Source organism: Cinclus cinclus, chromosome 2 (assembly GCF_963662255.1).
Source record: "Cinclus cinclus chromosome 2, bCinCin1.1, whole genome shotgun sequence".
NCBI lineage: Eukaryota > Metazoa > Chordata > Aves > Passeriformes > Cinclidae > Cinclus > Cinclus cinclus.
This window is the reverse complement of record NC_085047.1, coordinates 38,283,826-38,300,923: the sequence shown is the minus strand read 5'-3', so window position 1 is coordinate 38,300,923 and position 17,098 is coordinate 38,283,826. Positions and strand designations below refer to the sequence as shown.

General features: G+C 37.1%; 1 pseudogene; it reads right to left on the bottom strand.

Annotated features, from left to right (window-relative positions):
• LOC134057862 (uncharacterized) overlaps positions 1 to 17,098 on the bottom strand; it is a 201,953-nt pseudogene that overhangs the window by 175,612 nt on the left and 9,243 nt on the right.

The following is a 17,098-nucleotide window of genomic DNA, read 5'->3' as shown; positions in this document are numbered from 1 at the left end:
CCGTTGTACACATGGCTGTACTGTGCATTTAAATGGGTTTCCTTGCTTCATTTTTCTCTTTGAGGAAATTGACAGTTTTTGCATGCAACTACAGGTATATGGATGACAATCTGGTCCCAGTTTTGAAGAATGTCTGGGTTTAAATATTTGAAGCCCATGGAGGTCTCTAAAGAGCAGGGAAGAACTTTAGGTTGGCTGGCTTGGTTTTCTGTATGCTCCTTTAGGAAGAGGCGCCTTAGCCTTCACCAGGCAGATGGAATTTCGCACCAATATATGTCAGGCTTTAGTGTGATGTAGGATAGGCATTATTCCTTCTGTTAGTCAGATTAATTTCCTTAAATGACATAGTTTGCTCGTTTTCATCCTCACCCCCACTCACCTTCAGTCCTGAAAGAGACAAGACCAGTAATAAAATAAACCAGCTTTAATAAGCAAGATTCATGGTCAGATTGATACCTGCAAAACTGCAAACGTTACAATCAATAGAATGTAACTGCAATCTTCAAGTAAATTTAACAGTTGAATATTTTTCCACTTGCTTAGTTTTTATTAGACTTTATTACCTTTGAATTCCTAAGGTTTTTTTTTATTATGAATCCATTATGTAACTGCAGAAGTGTTCTGTTTTCAAGCTTCCACAGGTCTGAACATTCATCTGAGCACTGGACTCAATTACATCAGCAGGGCTTGTCATTTATTTTTAAGGCAAATGAGGTACTGAACCATGTGAACAGCATAAACAGCTCCTGATTTGCTGGTCAAAACCTTTTTTCAAACATTGCACTTCTATTGCATGTCTTACTGTGGTTTTTTTTTAAATTTTATTTTATTTTTTAATTTGCTTTGGGTTTTGGTTGTTTTTCTTTTTTTATGGCTGGGGATGTTCATGGTTTGGTTTTTCTTGGTTCTGGTTGGTTTTTGTTTGTTTGTTTTTCTTTTTTTTCTTTTAATTCTTCTTACCCTACAGCCGGAGTTAAAAAAAATAGCATGTAGAGTACATGTAAGAAGATATTTCACTCTTTCAATGCTCAGACTATGTTCATAAAGCCTTCTATGCCTTTATCATATTTCATGTTTCTTATATTAAAATTACTGTTCAGCTATTTTGCTAAGCAAGTATGGAAGGCAGGCATATTATATCAACAGTGAAGAGACAGATTTAGTAACACGACTTTGTCTATAGTTTTACTCCATCCTACACACCAACTCTTCATTTTAGAGCTTTTAGTGTTACAGGTGATTTTATGCCAACCTCATGATTGAAGAAACCTAGAGTTAAAAGGATGGACTATCAGTAATCCATCAATTACTAAGGAATTGATTCACATCACTTGCAATTGTCTAACCATAGGCTATTTAATTGTAGCTTTTCATCACCAAGTCTGCTCTTTTGGTCTGCATCCTCTCCAGCTCAATTTCTGGCTTCCCAGCCATCTCCCAAGTCAGATCCCAGCAGCCACACAAGAAGCAACAAGTCACCAGAGTTCCAAGGCTGGTACTAAATCAGTAAGAGCAGTAAACCAGTCCTTGAAAATGCTTTTTCTGTAAAGGGACATTTCTCCCCTGTCACTGCCTCTTTCATATAATATCAGTTTCAGAGGTGAGCACCAGAGATGGCCTCTGAGGTCTTTGCTGTGGGAAAATTCCCAAATATAAAAAGAAAAAAATGAAATAACCTACTCTTTTTTTATTCTCTAAAGTACAACTGAACAAAAATGGAATTTTCTTCAGCAGTTTAAAAATGTAACTGTTTGAAAGCTTGTCTAAACTTGCAGTTTGGCTTAAAGACATCTGTCACAGAAGGACAGCCTCTGTTTTTTTACCTCTTAAATTCAGCCAAAGAAACAGAAAACTACTCACAGAATTGTCCATGACTGATTACCAATTGTGAAAACCTTGAAGGTCAGAGAGATTCAAGTGCATTTGGAAGCACTTCTATGAGCCAAACTTCCACAGAATTCTCCTTGGAAAGAATGACTGTTTAGTGGGCTGTTTTCTTTACAAAAAAAACCAACAAAAAAACCCCACAAACAAACAAAACAAACCACAGTAGAAAGTTGAACTTCTTGTGCACACTTAGAAATCAGGTGAGAGAAACTATTAGTTGGAGAGATTCTGCATTTAGAAAACTAAAAGTTATCTGCAAGTATTATTTCTACCACTTGAACACCCCCTAACTACCCACATCAGCTGAGAGCAGGTGGATCTTGTTATTGCTTCAGTAGAGTCTGACTGCTATCAAGGAGACAAAGTCAATCACACTCACTCTTTACTCAGAGATATAAGATAGGGGTGATTTCTGCTCAGCGATGTAAGTACCTGAAAACTCTTTTTCAAGATGCTGTATTCCACAGTAGTTTTGACCATTTATCAGTTACAGTGAGGAATACCAAGTCCTTACAGTTTCACAGAGATCAAGGGTATAGCCTAAAGCAAAGCCATGTATTCAGTGAACTCTTAAAGAATGCTTTCTTTGCTCAAAGCTAAAAGGGGGATGAAATGCATTATTCAAGGTCATTCTGAAGGAAAAGAGATGTTAAAGAGACCATGACTCATGGCCATAGGACACACTCTTTCCTTGGGTCACAGATTTCCCAGTGCTATCAAGTGAAGCACTGCAATATTGCAAGACATTCCTGTTGTGGATCCTCCTGTGATTATCAAACTGTTTTGTTACATTCGCACAGTAAATCTCCTTCCATCTAGGGAAAGATAATATGTTGCTCGGTAAACACAAATCTGCTGCTATCACTAGGGTTTTTTGGCCCACCCATGTCTACCTTTAAACCTCCTCAAGCCCTCAGTGACAACAGCCAAGAAAATCCTAGAACACAGTGTTATATTCTGGGACTTCAGTCTCTTCAGCTCAGCAAAGAGAAGGTGGTGAGCAACTAACGTCTCCTAGACTCTGCATGGAGAAGTGTTGGAACACTAAAATCTGGGAGTTTTGAACTTTTCTGTGTTGTCACACACTGACCCCCAAAAGAGCACTGCTTTTGACCTGAGGCCTTGAAGAGGGCTTCCAAAATTAAATAAACAGAACTAAAATCACTAGTGTGCAGTCCGAATAAAAGTGTGTAATAACACATAGTGAAAAATTTGGAATTTGGGATTTTAAAATATAGTGATATTTATAGGACAAGATGAGGTTTTAGAGCAAAAGTCTTTTTTCTTTCTTCTTGTCCCTCTTCTTCTTGAATTTAACTTTTAATTAGATAGAAAATGCCACAGTGCAGGTCACAGGTGTTTAGTCATTGAGTCAAAAGTGAAAATAATTTAAGTGTTAGTTTTTAACTGGACTGTTTGACTTTAAAAGGCCTTGTAATGAGCAAAATGCATCACCATTTCTTCATTTTTAGCTTGTTAGCTAGAAGTGCTGTAGCACTCACCATAACATAGATAAAAATTAATAAACAACTGAATCCAAACACAAAACTCCATCTCTCATACTTTTAATCCCAACTCTAAATAAAGAGAGAGGGAAAAAAAATAATAGAGAAGTGTGGCAATAGGGACCTCTTCAGCTTAACAGGAAGAGATGCAGTTCTGCAGTACTTAAAAGGTGTAAACAAATTTGGACTTAGAAATAAGGTCAGAAACAATAAGAAAGTTGTTTGCATTCCTATTCAACTGGAGAAAAACGCCTTGAATCCTAGGGACTTTCCAAACCAAAAGGGGATGCTATTTTAAAATGTACAATGAGATTTCAGACAGTCATAAATTCAAAATTCCATGCATGGTATGAAAAATGCCAAATTTGTACAAAATATAAAAATTTTACAAAATATTACATTTGAAGAATCTAATTTTAAAATCTAGGAACTACTGGAAATAATAAGGATTTACAGAGATAGTGGTCCAACAGGAAATGGGGTTAGGGCATCTACTTTGTGGGCCAAACAAAGTCAGCAGAATACTTGAATGGTGCCTTATTAGAAATCCATGAGGAAGAATTTAATTCTGTCTCTAGGATTTGACTGAAGTGAGGATCCTTTGCACTGTGAAAAAACCCTAAGACTTTAAGGGAATGGGGCTGCCCACACTGTGGTTCTGCCTGCTGTGGTGGTGAAAAGCAGCAAAGCCAGAGGAGATCCCTGCAAGGAGCTCTCTGAGGTGAGTGTCTGACCATGCCATGCCTGTACTTAATTGGCATCTTTTATCTGGGCACTGGCATGCTGTGCTGAGTAGGAAGCTGTCTTTGATATACCTCCTGCCCTGACCAAGAAAAATTCATATTCCACGCCAAGCACCAGTGATTTTGGTCTTATTGATGCTCCTGCTTGGATAGAAGGAGGTTCTGCACCACTTTCTCAAAGCAGAATTCAACAGCATCCCTCCTGCTTCTCTGCTCTCACTTTCATTGTATGGTGTGGTGCACCTAAGGAATTACACTTCCTTCATCTCCCTGTGTCACTCCTATGGCACCCCAGGGCTTTCAGAAAGAGAATTACGTGTAAATCAAGTGGTTGCCATCGATAAAAAGTGAACTCTAATCTAACCAAATCTGGCCTAATGTAATGTAACTGCCATTATATATTAATGTGTGGTTTAATAAATGCAGTTAGATATATAGCATTATAGTTCTATACTACTCCATACTGGGTTGCAATATAATTATAGATCCATTGCACCAGGAAATCTTTTGATTTGAGGGAGGGAAAAAGAGATTGGAGTTGAATAAATTATAGATTAGAAGGGAAATAAAAAATGGACTGCAATGGCTCAGAGAGCATGGGAATTTGAATTTTTATAAGGATTTATTATGTTTACTGTATCTGCATTAGTAAAAACTGCAACTGTGCGAGCAAAACCTTTTTCAGCTGACATAGCACACAGCATTTATTTTTCTCTTTTTGCTAAAGAAAGGAAAGGCTTTTTTATGAATTAGTGTACTGCAATAGTAAGTTTTATATTATCTATAAACTAAGGTAGTAAAAAAAAGTCACATCATTTTAACCTTGGAATCCAAAAGGGAATGTGGTGGATGTGTAAAAATTTAATATTCTCTAGTGTCTGGTTAAGTGGTCAGTGATGATGAGTGGGAGTTTTAATTTGTCTCACAGTACTATATTTTCTCATCATTTTCCTCCCAAAAGTTCTCTGAAATTTGGGCTGCATTTCCAGAGCAGCTAGGCCATGCAATCAATCTGCTGGTAAGGAGATGAGGAGATCTTGACTGAAGTTTTTTTGGTAATTTGAAGGTCAGCTAAATGCTAAGCTCTTCTCACATGCCAGAGTTGTTTTCATTGTGCTGTGCGCCTTGCAACTAAGTTGTTTTGTTTAAAAAAAAAAAAAAGACATTTATGCACGGTTGTTGACATGTGCTACATTTCTCCCTCAGATCCCACATCAGGAATTGTTCAGGTGTATTTGACACCTGTCTAGATAAAGCTGGTGTCATGAGTTGCAGTTGCATGATAAGCATATAAGATGATAATGTCCTTAGTCTACAAAGACTTGTGGCTTTTACAGTATCTCTGTTGGCAGCTACATTCTGGAAAAACAAAGTATAAATAATTCATCACTAAACTTCGCTAAAATACATTTTGATGCAAACTACCAATTCAGTCAGTGACAGTTCTGGATGAAAAGCTGTACTGGTCCGAATGAACCCCAAAATTTTCCCTTCTTTTTATCTTCTTGTCTCAGATCAAAGCAAATGAAAAGCAAACACAAGCTCTCTGGCTGAATGAAGTAAACAAGGCAGTTTCATAAGCATGGGTTTTCAGGAAAGTTACGCAGCTATTTTACTCTTTTAACTGTTTACTAATATGTAATTCCAAGTAAAACGTAAACGAGTGGGTTGTTTTGGATACTGAGGTATTCACTATTTTTCAAAAATGCCTATTTTCCTCTGAGTTCCTTCTTGTGTTTGTGTAAAATATTGTCTTGTCTTTTCTCTGACAATCCTGACAACAAAAGATGATGCAGTAAAAGTCTATGGACTACATGTTTCTGTGGTTGTGCCTAGTGCTTGAAAATCCTATGGGATAAGAGCTGTAGATGTAAAGATAAATCACAGTCTTTTTTTGAACTGATGACCCTTTGCTGCTGTCATTTTTGACAGGATAAGCAGCATGAATAGCAATTCTCAGAATAAAATGCCACAATAAGTCCTGTTCCTTTCTAATTTTTCAAAATCTAGGCTATTTTCATGTATTTAAGGCCTTATTGTTGAGTATTTTCTTCAAAGTGAAAAATAAATAAAAGATAAAGTTTAGGCTAGAATAAACTTTCAAAACAGTTCTAAACTTGCGGGTTTGATATGAAGTTCCAGAAATGAAATATGTACCACTGACTGTAACTCTTGCTGAAAGGCATGAAAATTGAGCCACTTTTTATCTTTTTATTTCTTAGACCTACCATTTTTCTCTCTCTTTTTTTTTTTTTTTTTTTTTTTTCCCTGCTGGATGTTTTCTATAAGCCAAAAGTCTATCACACACAAAATAAAATTCTACTGATTTCTTTGAAACTTTGTGCATTCTCAAACACTGCCTCAAATATTGTGTTTTGTCAGTGTCTGGTCTTACACTTCTAACCCAATGCTTTACGTGAGATACATAAGACAGGTCTTGCTTCCCTATGATATGTAGTATTTTATCACAATACTAAATAAATTCTTACATCTATCAAGTACATATGCAAAGAATCTTTGTTACCATGCTTCTTTCTTTGTAGCTCTTGCAAATTAGTTAGTTTAAGTTTACTGATTTTTTTTTTCATTTTCTTTTCACTGACAAAAAATAACATTTGCATTACAATTGTCTGAACTTGAAGCATACATAATTTGGAATTTTGGACATTATGAAACCTCACAGATATCAGTGCAACACTAAAGCAACTAGAATGAACTGGCTCTGATAATATTTGCACTAGCAATCTTAGAGTCTGCAAATTCTGAAGTCTTGTTAGGGTCGTGTGGAAAAGGAAGGTGCCTCTAATCTGCTCAGGAGTTGGTCTAATTGTCATAAGAAGTGCTACTATTTTTATTTTATTCTGTGAACCGATTCACTATATTTCTTTCTGACTCCCTTCTTTTTGGTCCATGGTTTATTGGACCTGAACCAACGACTTGCACTTCTTGAGAACACAAAGGGTTCCCTAAACTCATTAGTGGCATGGAAATTTGCCATTCCCATTGTGTACCACTATCTTGGCAAGCTGATATGATGACCCAATCTATTCCCAGTATAATCCATCTAGTTGTCTTTTTCCAAAAGGAAACATTACTTTTATTAGAGGTCAAAAGTGATAGATGACACTGGGATTACAGAACCTTTTTTCTTCATTGCCAGAAAAAGACTAAGCAATGCCATGAGTTCAAGTGTTTCTCAGGTAAGTGCTTGTCACTATGGTTATGCATGAAGTCAATATCCACTTTTAGCTTTTGACCTTTTCATTCAAACTTCGAATTTTAATAACAAAAATCCTGAGCATTTAGAAGAGAATGTGACTCCTATCAAAGAAAACATTTTGCATAATACAGTTAATATCTAATGACTCATGATTTATCAAAGAAATGGGTTTTGTGTTTTTCTGCTCTCTGTTCTGAGGAAGGAAATGCAGTGAATATAGCATGCATTTATTGCCACTTGGCAAAGAGAATGAGAAGTCAGGTTGGCCTAAAGGAAAACTTAACAGTGAATCAGAAGTGCCATATTTTAGAGGAAATAGTAATGTTTCAGAGGCGTCTTGCATGTTGCACCTCTTCACCCAGTAAAGTTAAGGAAATCTCAGGAAAACTTTTATAAAAGCAGAGGAATTAACTGTCATTGCATTATCTGAAAGAGATTGAATTAGTCAGTGAAGCAGATGATAATATTGCCATTTAAAATGTAAAATTCTGGCATTGACATAAGAACACACGGAACTGGTGCTGTCTCTCTGTCAGCGGGGAGGAGATGTATTGTGCAACTCAAAGGACCAAGTCCATAACAATATCTGTCCAGGACCACCGTGTCCCAGATTCCATCAATTTTGCAGCTCAGACTCAGCTGTCTGCACATTATCCCCATTCATCTTTCCATACGTGCCATCTATCTTATTTTTCCTGTCTCAGCTAGACAAGAATTACTTCTTGTTCCTATGAGTTTCCTTAAGAAGAAAGAGACAGCAAAAGCAATATTATTTTAAAAATTCTTTCTGTGAACTTGCCAGCGTGGCTTTTGTGTGTTTATTTCAATTGAATTATTCTTGGAAGCCATGAAGAGAAGCTATCTCACCACAATGCTGATGTCTCAATCAGAGCCAGCCAGTGGCCAGGGTGGGCACCTCCAGGGAGCATGTCAACTCATCTGTCAATTGTAGATATTGACTATAGGATAAGACTGCTCACATCCTAGTACACTCATTTCCCTCTTTGGGTTCTGAAGATAATTTTTTTGGTTTTGAAAATAACTCACGATATACAGAATGTGTGTGTGTGTGTTTCTGTGTGTGTGTGTCTGTGTGTGTGTCTGTGTGTCTGTGTATATGTGTATCTGAATTTGAAGTCCTGTACCATGAACCTATCAAAGTAGAAAGGTCCTTGAGTTTAGGATGATGTGAGAGAATGTGTTGTCTAAACAATTTTCACCCTTTGTTTGCCTTTTTTTTTCTGCTTCTCTTTAAAAAAAAAAATCTGTAATTAAAACAAGAATCACATTTTCTCACAACGATTTTCACATTTTTGTGAAAATCAAATTTAAAATACTTTAACCAGTAACTAAAAGAAAATCAAACTGCTTCATCAGAGGTAGAGTTTTCTTATCTGTATTTCTGTTTCCTACTCCATAGTCAGATCCATTCTAACTGTAGCCTCCACATGGCATTTCCAATTCTTTCTTAAGGTCGGAAGAGAAAACAACATTGAAGTCTTCCCAGAAAAAGAAATGGAAACTTATCTCAAAGAATTTGTTTCTTTTTTTCAGTATTTTCTTCAAGGTAACTCAAACTGCTGAAACAAATTCTGACAGTTAATTGCAGATTTTACAGTTGGTGAACATGTAAAGTAGCTCTGAGCCCTATACATTGATCTTTGCATTCCTACTGTGTTCAGACATCCTTCAGGCACTCATACAGAAAGATCAGCTCTGTTTTTAAATTTTATTTCAGTTTCACATTATGTGTTTGAAGCCTTGTACCTTGTATAAACAGAGATGTTGACTGCAAGATTTGATTTCTCCACTGTGCTTGATACTGTTGCTGTACACTGAGATGAGAGCTTCATCTGTCTCAGCAAAAGCTCCTGTTCTGTTTGATATGGGGTCACTCAGAACAAGCTTTGAAAGTCTTGTCCTGAGGCTGCCACCATCTACATGGCACCAAGATCTTTGAGAATAACTACTGAGTGTGTACCAGTTCTATACTCAGTAACCTGAAAAGGAAATCAATCCTGATGTACCTAGGGCATAAATGTTTAATACCTTTTATCTTATCTCTTAAAAGTATTTTTAATTAAAAACTGTGACATTTTTCTTTTTCCTCCTTGTAGAAAACTGCAGAGGGCAGGAGTTACGATAATGCAGTATAAAAATATTATCTTTGGCATTTTTAAAACAGCATCATATATTGCTTGCTAATTGCAGCAGAATATTTTTAGAGCATCTTAAATTTGTTCTTCTTTCATAATATTCCCCAAAGAAATATAACAGAGAAAAAGATAAAAAACAAATTGTACTTCTAGATGAATAGTCCTTTAGCTCTTCCATAGATGTTACCATTAAAGGCCAAGACCTTTCCTTTTCTAAAGCAATATGCAATCATCTGCTGATCTTGCCTAAGCAGCAGTCAAAATGATTTTGTAGATTATATCAAATTTTAATTTTTAATGAGGCTTCAAACTGCTGCCATAATTTTTTCATATTTATACCAGCAGGCAATTCTATAACAGAGACAGGTTTTATTAAACTTGTTCTGTGTTTAACAAAACAAAAAGGAACTGAAAATAACAGCAAAAACTCAAGCTGCTTCAATGCCAGATGCAAACAGATTATTTTTTCTTCCAGGAAATGATTGTGTCAAAATGAAAAAGAAATGGGATTATGTGAAAACCTCTGTCTATATGTGTTAAAAGATTTTGTTGCCATATGAAGACACTTTAAACTGTAAAATCCTAAGGAATAATCAGGGATATATTTTTGCCTCGCTCTGTTCCTATCATATGATGGGAAAGCCAATTTTAGATCAAATTGGCTTTCTATAATTTTTGATAGATAAAGCATGCCTTTGGAGCTATTTTTCCAGGTAATATCTGAATTTTCAAGGATCCATATGCCTTCTGTTGGCAGCAGGTGTTTCAGAAAGAAGTTTATGATCACATTATTTGGGCTGCTTTGCAATACAGACTCAGGGGGCTTCAGGCTACAAACCAGTGTGTGAAATACTCTTCGTTATTTCCTTTTTGCTGTAATGCAGCACAACTTCACCGAATGAGGTCTTTATATCTGTATTGATCTTGAAATAGCTCATATAGGAAGTTGATTATTCAATCACTATAAAAACCTATGCATTTGATTGCTTCGCTATGTTTTTTTTCTCTTTACTTTGCTTTCCATGCTGAAGTAACTGTTTTTTCAAAAACTTCTTCAATATTGTTAAGATATTCTGGGCTCTTTTCTCCTCCCCCAAAACCTATATCTCTCCCACTCTCTTATCCCCCCTTTGATTTTAAATTTTTAACTAGAATACAAACGCTTCCTCTACTACTGAAATGCATTATTAAAAGAAAAAAAAAAGAAAAGAAAAAAAAGAGCAGCATCTGTTCCAATTACCTTCCTATTCACGGGGCTGTGATTGACTTGAAATAGTTTCCTCAGAGAAAAAGATGCCTTGATTTCTGGACTGAAACTGTTGCTTGTGATAGAAATACTTGCAAAAGAACCTCAGTGCTTAAATCTTACAATTTCTGTGAATGCTTTATGTGTAACCTGAGGTTCTTTCCTCATTGTAGGGCAGAAATGTGGTACATAAAGCTTTTTCAAATATAGGCAACAAGAATAAGGGCAAAATACTGCTGCAGAAAAACACAGCAGGAACCACAAAACAGTAGCAGAGATAAATACAAAAAATCCCCTTGTTTAATTATAAGGTATCCACTGCAGCCTGATAAATTATTACTGCTCGTTACTGCTGCTTTATAACATATCTAAGTGGATTCCAAAATTCCAGGAGTGGAACTAGGTCTTCTCATGACAAATGCTTCAAAGATGTGTAATAAATATTTATCTAATTTTCAAAACCTCCCAAAGGCTATTCATCCCATGTACTACAAACACTCATCTATTACAAAACTTCATTTGTTGCACTCTGGAGATGTTTGATCTTCTCCATCAACTTTGCAGAGAATCCCTTTGACTAGCTTGCAAACACTTTTATAATTAAAATTAGGTGAGATGAGTCCCACATGAAATAAATGCAGATAAATGGGCCATGTTTAAATCAAAATATTATGCGATTAATTAAGCTATAAAATCTATGATGGAGTTTACTATCAAAACAGTGGTGAATAATTCAAGCCATCTACTCTCCCAGTGGAGGCAAGAGAAGTGCTACAACTGGAAAGTGTATGGCAGATGCTTATGAATAGGGACCAATATTAAATATGTTCTCTCACTGTCACAAAGAAGTCTAGAAATATTTCATTAATTCAAGAATCTTAGGATGCTGAATGAAGTTTTCAGTCAGTGTTTTCAAGGTGGAGAGAGGCAATCACAATAGCTAAATCCAGCCTCACAACTTCTTTAGTCCCCCACTATAGTCAGTGGAATGAAATAAGATCCTCCAGAGATTATTTCTAAGATGTTGATTTAGGTGCCTGCTCTAAATTGCTCTCTCCATCAGCTGCAGCAGAAGCTTGCAAGAGATTAGTCTCACTCAGCTAAGGTCAACCTTCTGCATACCTGTTGTGCAAAAGGCAGGAAAAAGCCTTCTTCTCAGACCATAAAATATGCAATGGTGTCATCATTTTGATGTCAGCTGCACAGGAAGCTGTGTTTCACTGAATATTAAAGGTGCCTACAGATAACCTAGCTCTCCATTCCTTTTTTCATAAGGAATGTGCATCTTTTGCATAGCCACTGTACTTGTTCAGCACATGAACTTTCACAGGTAAAATGCCCTGTGTCTATCCCATGTTGGTGACTGCACATTTTGCAGTCTAATGATAAAGTTAATTTCTCTTTGTAGAGTATTCTGCAAAATCTAAATTCTGCTCAAAGTTCCACAAACAGAAAAACATTATTTTACTGCTTTGTCTTCAGGAGATGCACAAGGATGTAAAGAGCAGTTCTTTGACAATACATCAATGGAGGTAACACAAGGAAAGAAAGAAATGTCGTCCAGGGAAAAGTTCAAGAAATGGGTCCTTGAGAACCTCATAATGGTCAACAAGACCAGCTGGGTGGTGCTGCACCTGGGTCAGGGCAATCTGAGATACAAGCAAAGAGAGAGAGCTTGCACAGAAAGATTACGAGAGAAGATTACATAGAAAGATTACGAGAGAAGATCACATTGAAAGCCCTGTGGAGAAGGGCTTGGAGGCTGTCATGGATGAAAAGCTGAACATGAGCCAACAGTGTGTGCTCACAGCCCAGACAGCCAACCTCATCCTGGGTTGTACCTGAAGGAGCGTGGCCAGAAGGGTGAGGGAGGGAATTCTGCTCCTCTTCTCTGCTCTGGTGAGACCCCACCTGCAGTGCTGCATCCAGCTTTGGGGTCCTTAACACAAGGAAAATGTGGACCTGCTGGAGTGTGTCTGAAGATGATCAGAAGTGAAGCATCTCTCCTATGAAGACAGGCTGACACAATTGGGGCTGTTAGGACAAGAAAAGAGAAGAATGGTCTGGGCAGAACTTATTGAGACCTTGCAGTACTTAAACAGCCGTATTAAAAAGAAATACTATGAATTTTTAAATGAGCAGATAGTGACAGGACAATGGGGAGTGGTTTTAAACTAAAAGAGTAGAAATTTACATTAGATGTTAGGATTAAATTCTTTACTGTGAGGGTAGTGAGGCACTGGAACAGGTTACTCAGAGAAGTTTTAGATGCTCCATCCCTGGAAGTGTTCAAGACCACAACAGATGGGGCTCTGAACAACCTGATGTATTGGGTGGCATCCTTGCCCATGGCAGGGAGGTTGCAGTGAAATGATTAAGATCTCTTCCAACCCAAACCATTCCTTGACTCCATGAATAAATGTACTCTTGTTTGCAAGGTTAGCTTACATGAGAAGGAGATTCTGCTGAAGATGCACCTATCAACATTATTTATAGGCAGTGTGGAGTTCAATGAATGACAGGATCTGATGAATAATTGTTCTTTTTAAAAATGCTTCTATAAGAGAGCAAATCTGAACCATGATCTACATGCACCCCAGACAATTTTTTTCCATTTTCATGCAGATCATCCAGAAAGAAAATTCTGCTTTCTGCCACCTCTGATTTCCCTGTCAACATTCAAGGTCCAGGATCAATGGGAGGTATAAAACTGTGTAGTCCAAATGACATATAAATGGCCCTGCTTCAGTTTTTCTCATTTTAGACTTATTATTCAGATTTGGAAATATCTTAGAACATCTAAGCACCTCCATATTGCAAGCTTTAACAAATTTACAGAATACATCTGGAAATCTTTCTGAAGAAGTTTTTTCTCAATGAACTCTGGCTGTTCCTTTGAATGGCTTGCTGGTAAGAACAACCTTAATGTGGAAGGGTGCTTGATCACTTCTAACCACTTTTGCCCAATAAGGATTTTTCCACTTCAGCCCATACAAGGGCTCCCAGCATTGTCAGAGAAGGAAAAGTATTGATTTATACCCTTCTATAGAATGTGAACTATGTAAGAGAAAGGAATTGATGGAAATCTGGCTGTTGATCTTGCAGCTTGCCAGCATGCATGTTCAGCTGAGGCAGGGGGAGGAAGGATCTGCTCCAGAGAACCTACTGGTCAAAACTTTTGCCACCCATCAGCTTGCACCCAAGTCTAAGCTTCAGGCAACATTTCTAAATATTAGTCCAGCAGGTTTGATGCCTCAGAGCAGACCAACAGTGGTGAGTATAAACTACTGCAGGAATATTATGCTAAAGGTGTGCTAAATAGCAAAATTAAATGGTCAAATCCAAAAAATGGTGCCAAGGCTGTTTGTCCATATGAAACTTTAGTGAATGCTTACGTGAATGTTCATTATAAAACCACAACGACTGACACGTTCATCTGCTCTTTCACACAAATAGCTTATCGCTCTGCTTTTCCAACAACTTTTGCTTTCTATATATAGCATCTTGAAATTGTGCACGCTGTTTCTCTGCCTTACTGACAAGCTAATTTGACTGGAACAGAAGCTTCCATAAATAACAATTGTAACTAGGTTACCACACTATGGCCCATTTATCCTCTTTAGCAAAGCAATCCAATAAGCCAGAAGAATTCAAGAATTTCCTTACTCTTCCTAAACAATCACTGTTACTGACTTTTTATTTAAGCAGGCAGGAACTGGAAGAAGAAAATTAAGGAATTGAAAAATGAAAACTATCCAGTTGACAACACTAAAAAACTTCAAGAACCATAATTTATCTCTGATTCTTTTACAGCTAATTGTCCTTTTTATTATTAAAATATTTTCAGGAGATTATAACAGAAATTATAGATCAAACTTTGAAATTTCCCTTTTCCTTTGGGGTCTTTGTACTAGGCTCAGACCACACTTACAGCTATTCTAAAACATTTTGTTAGTATCTTCATTCATGCTCAAATAACATTTTCTGCAATAGAGTTCTTGCATTTTGCAGCTGACAATATCAGAAAGTTTAAGTAAGTTTAGGAGAATTTTAATCTTCTCTTCCCTTCTGACTCTCAACAAGACCAAACCTTTGAAACAGAGAGTAAAGGTGAATTAAATGACCAGATCCTCTTTGTGAAAACCAAAGTTAATGTAAACTCCAATGCCCATATATTTTGTACTGTAAGACCGCAACCCATCATCTGAATTTAGACATCTAAACCTCCTTGTCCTTCTATATCCATATAATCACTGGGAATGCAGAAGCACATTTAGAATACCGTCTGCCTATTTTACACAGAGATGTTAGAAGTAGGTGAATCATGCCCTCAAAATAGTTATTTCTTTTCGCTGATTTATAAAGGAATCCTAAAGGGCCTACTGAAGATGGAGATATCTATGATTCTATCCAACACAACATATGATTTTAAGAGAATAGGAGCAATAGTTTGAAGGAAATAAATTTAAGATACTCTACAATATTCCTCTCAGCCCAAGAATGCAATTCTTAGAATATGTTAAACCTCACATTCAGACTTTCAGATAACACAAATCCTTTGTGTTTCAGGTCTTTGAAAATTTTCTATTTTTTTTGCTTCAGAGATAGAGAAGACCATAGAATGGCTTGCATTGGAAGGGACCTTAAAGTTTCTCTAGGTCTAACTCCACTGCCATGAGTAGAGAAACCTTCCACCAGAACAGGTAGGTTGCTCAGGGCTCCATCCAGCCTGGCCTTAAACACTTTCAGGGATGGGGAATTCACAGCTTCTCTGATCTTCCATTGCCTCACCACCCTCATGGCAAAGAATTTTATCCTAACATCAAATCTATATCTCCTTCAGTTTGAAGCCATTTTCCCTAGTCCTGTGTTGTCCAACATGCTGTTACAAAAAGTTTTTCTTTCTTGCAGGCTTCCTTCAGGTATTGGAAGGCCACAAAATTAAGTTACCATGAAGCCTTTTCTTTCCAGGCAGAACAATCCCAATTCTCTCAGCCTTTTCTCAATGGTGGTCCATCCATCCATTCATCTTGGTGCCCCCCCTCTGGACTCATTCCAACAAGTTCATGTGCTGAGGACCCCAGAGTTGGATGCAGTATCCAGGTGAGGTTTTATAAGGGCACAGTAGAAGGGCAGATTCACCTGCCTCACAACAGAATCAGTGCTTTTGAGTCCAATCTAAGTATCTACATGAATCTTCTCCCTAATAAATGCCATGGAATTATATCCACTAATTCCTATAATGATCCAGGAAATTTTTGCTTGTCCTGAAATATATGTCCTAGAAAGACTCTAATGACTTGTGTCAGAGGTTTCAGTGATGGAAAAGATATTCTAGCCACGTTGTCCTGACCTCTGTCACTAAAATTGTACAGTCCTTTTCTTGTTTAATTTTGTTGAGATTTGACTTTCAGTCACCACATTGTATCATCTACTTGTCTGGCAGATTAAAGAGCCTTGCACCATTAGAAGTTGTCTCTGTGTAGATATTTTTAAATGTGGTCAAGTTACCTGTTAACCTCTTTTTCTCAAATTATTTTTACAACATTAAAGAAGGGAAAGAAAAGGAAAGATGAAAGAAGGTCACATTCAGCAAGTAGGTTCATCTGGACATGTTCTGTTAAAAATCAATGTTACAGCTGTGTGGACCTGAACAAGAGCATGTCTATTAATGATTTTCAGGGTATGGTTTCCAGGAAATTCTGTGAACATCAAATGATTGTCCTACTGGTTTCGTTGATGTTAGTTGAGTGGGTATCACCCGCCCTCTACTGAGGGCAGGGTTACTGCTGGCTGAATCAAATGTAGAGCAGCAGCTGCAGCTTTTCCAGACAGAGGAAGGGTGCAATATGCATTTATTTTCAAAGACAAAGGACTTACAGTAGGATTAACACTGTCCACTTTCTATCTTACAACCTAAATTTTAATACCTCTTTTAAGTAATTTAAGGATTTTTTTCCCCCATGCTTTATGATTAATCTGGGTCAAGATGTTTCACTTCCATTTTTTTAAATGGCATCGTACTAAGAAATCAGGCTTTCTGGGAACTGATTGAAAAATTTTGCCTGGATAGCAAGAATCCCAGGAAAACTGTAGCACTTTCAACTTACTGCTGTAAACATTCTTCTAATTAATTAAATCAAAGCAGTTAGTCACTACTGGAACTGCAATACGCATGTCCAGTTATTCCAGCCTATCTGTTGTTGGGAATGGTCCTAATTGTTTGTGGCAGCCACAATTCTACTCAGCTTGCCCTGAAAATGAGATCACTCAAAACTCAGGTTAGTTCTGAGCAATTTTCCATCCTAATCAGCATTTCCCATGGACCTGCTGTCAGCATG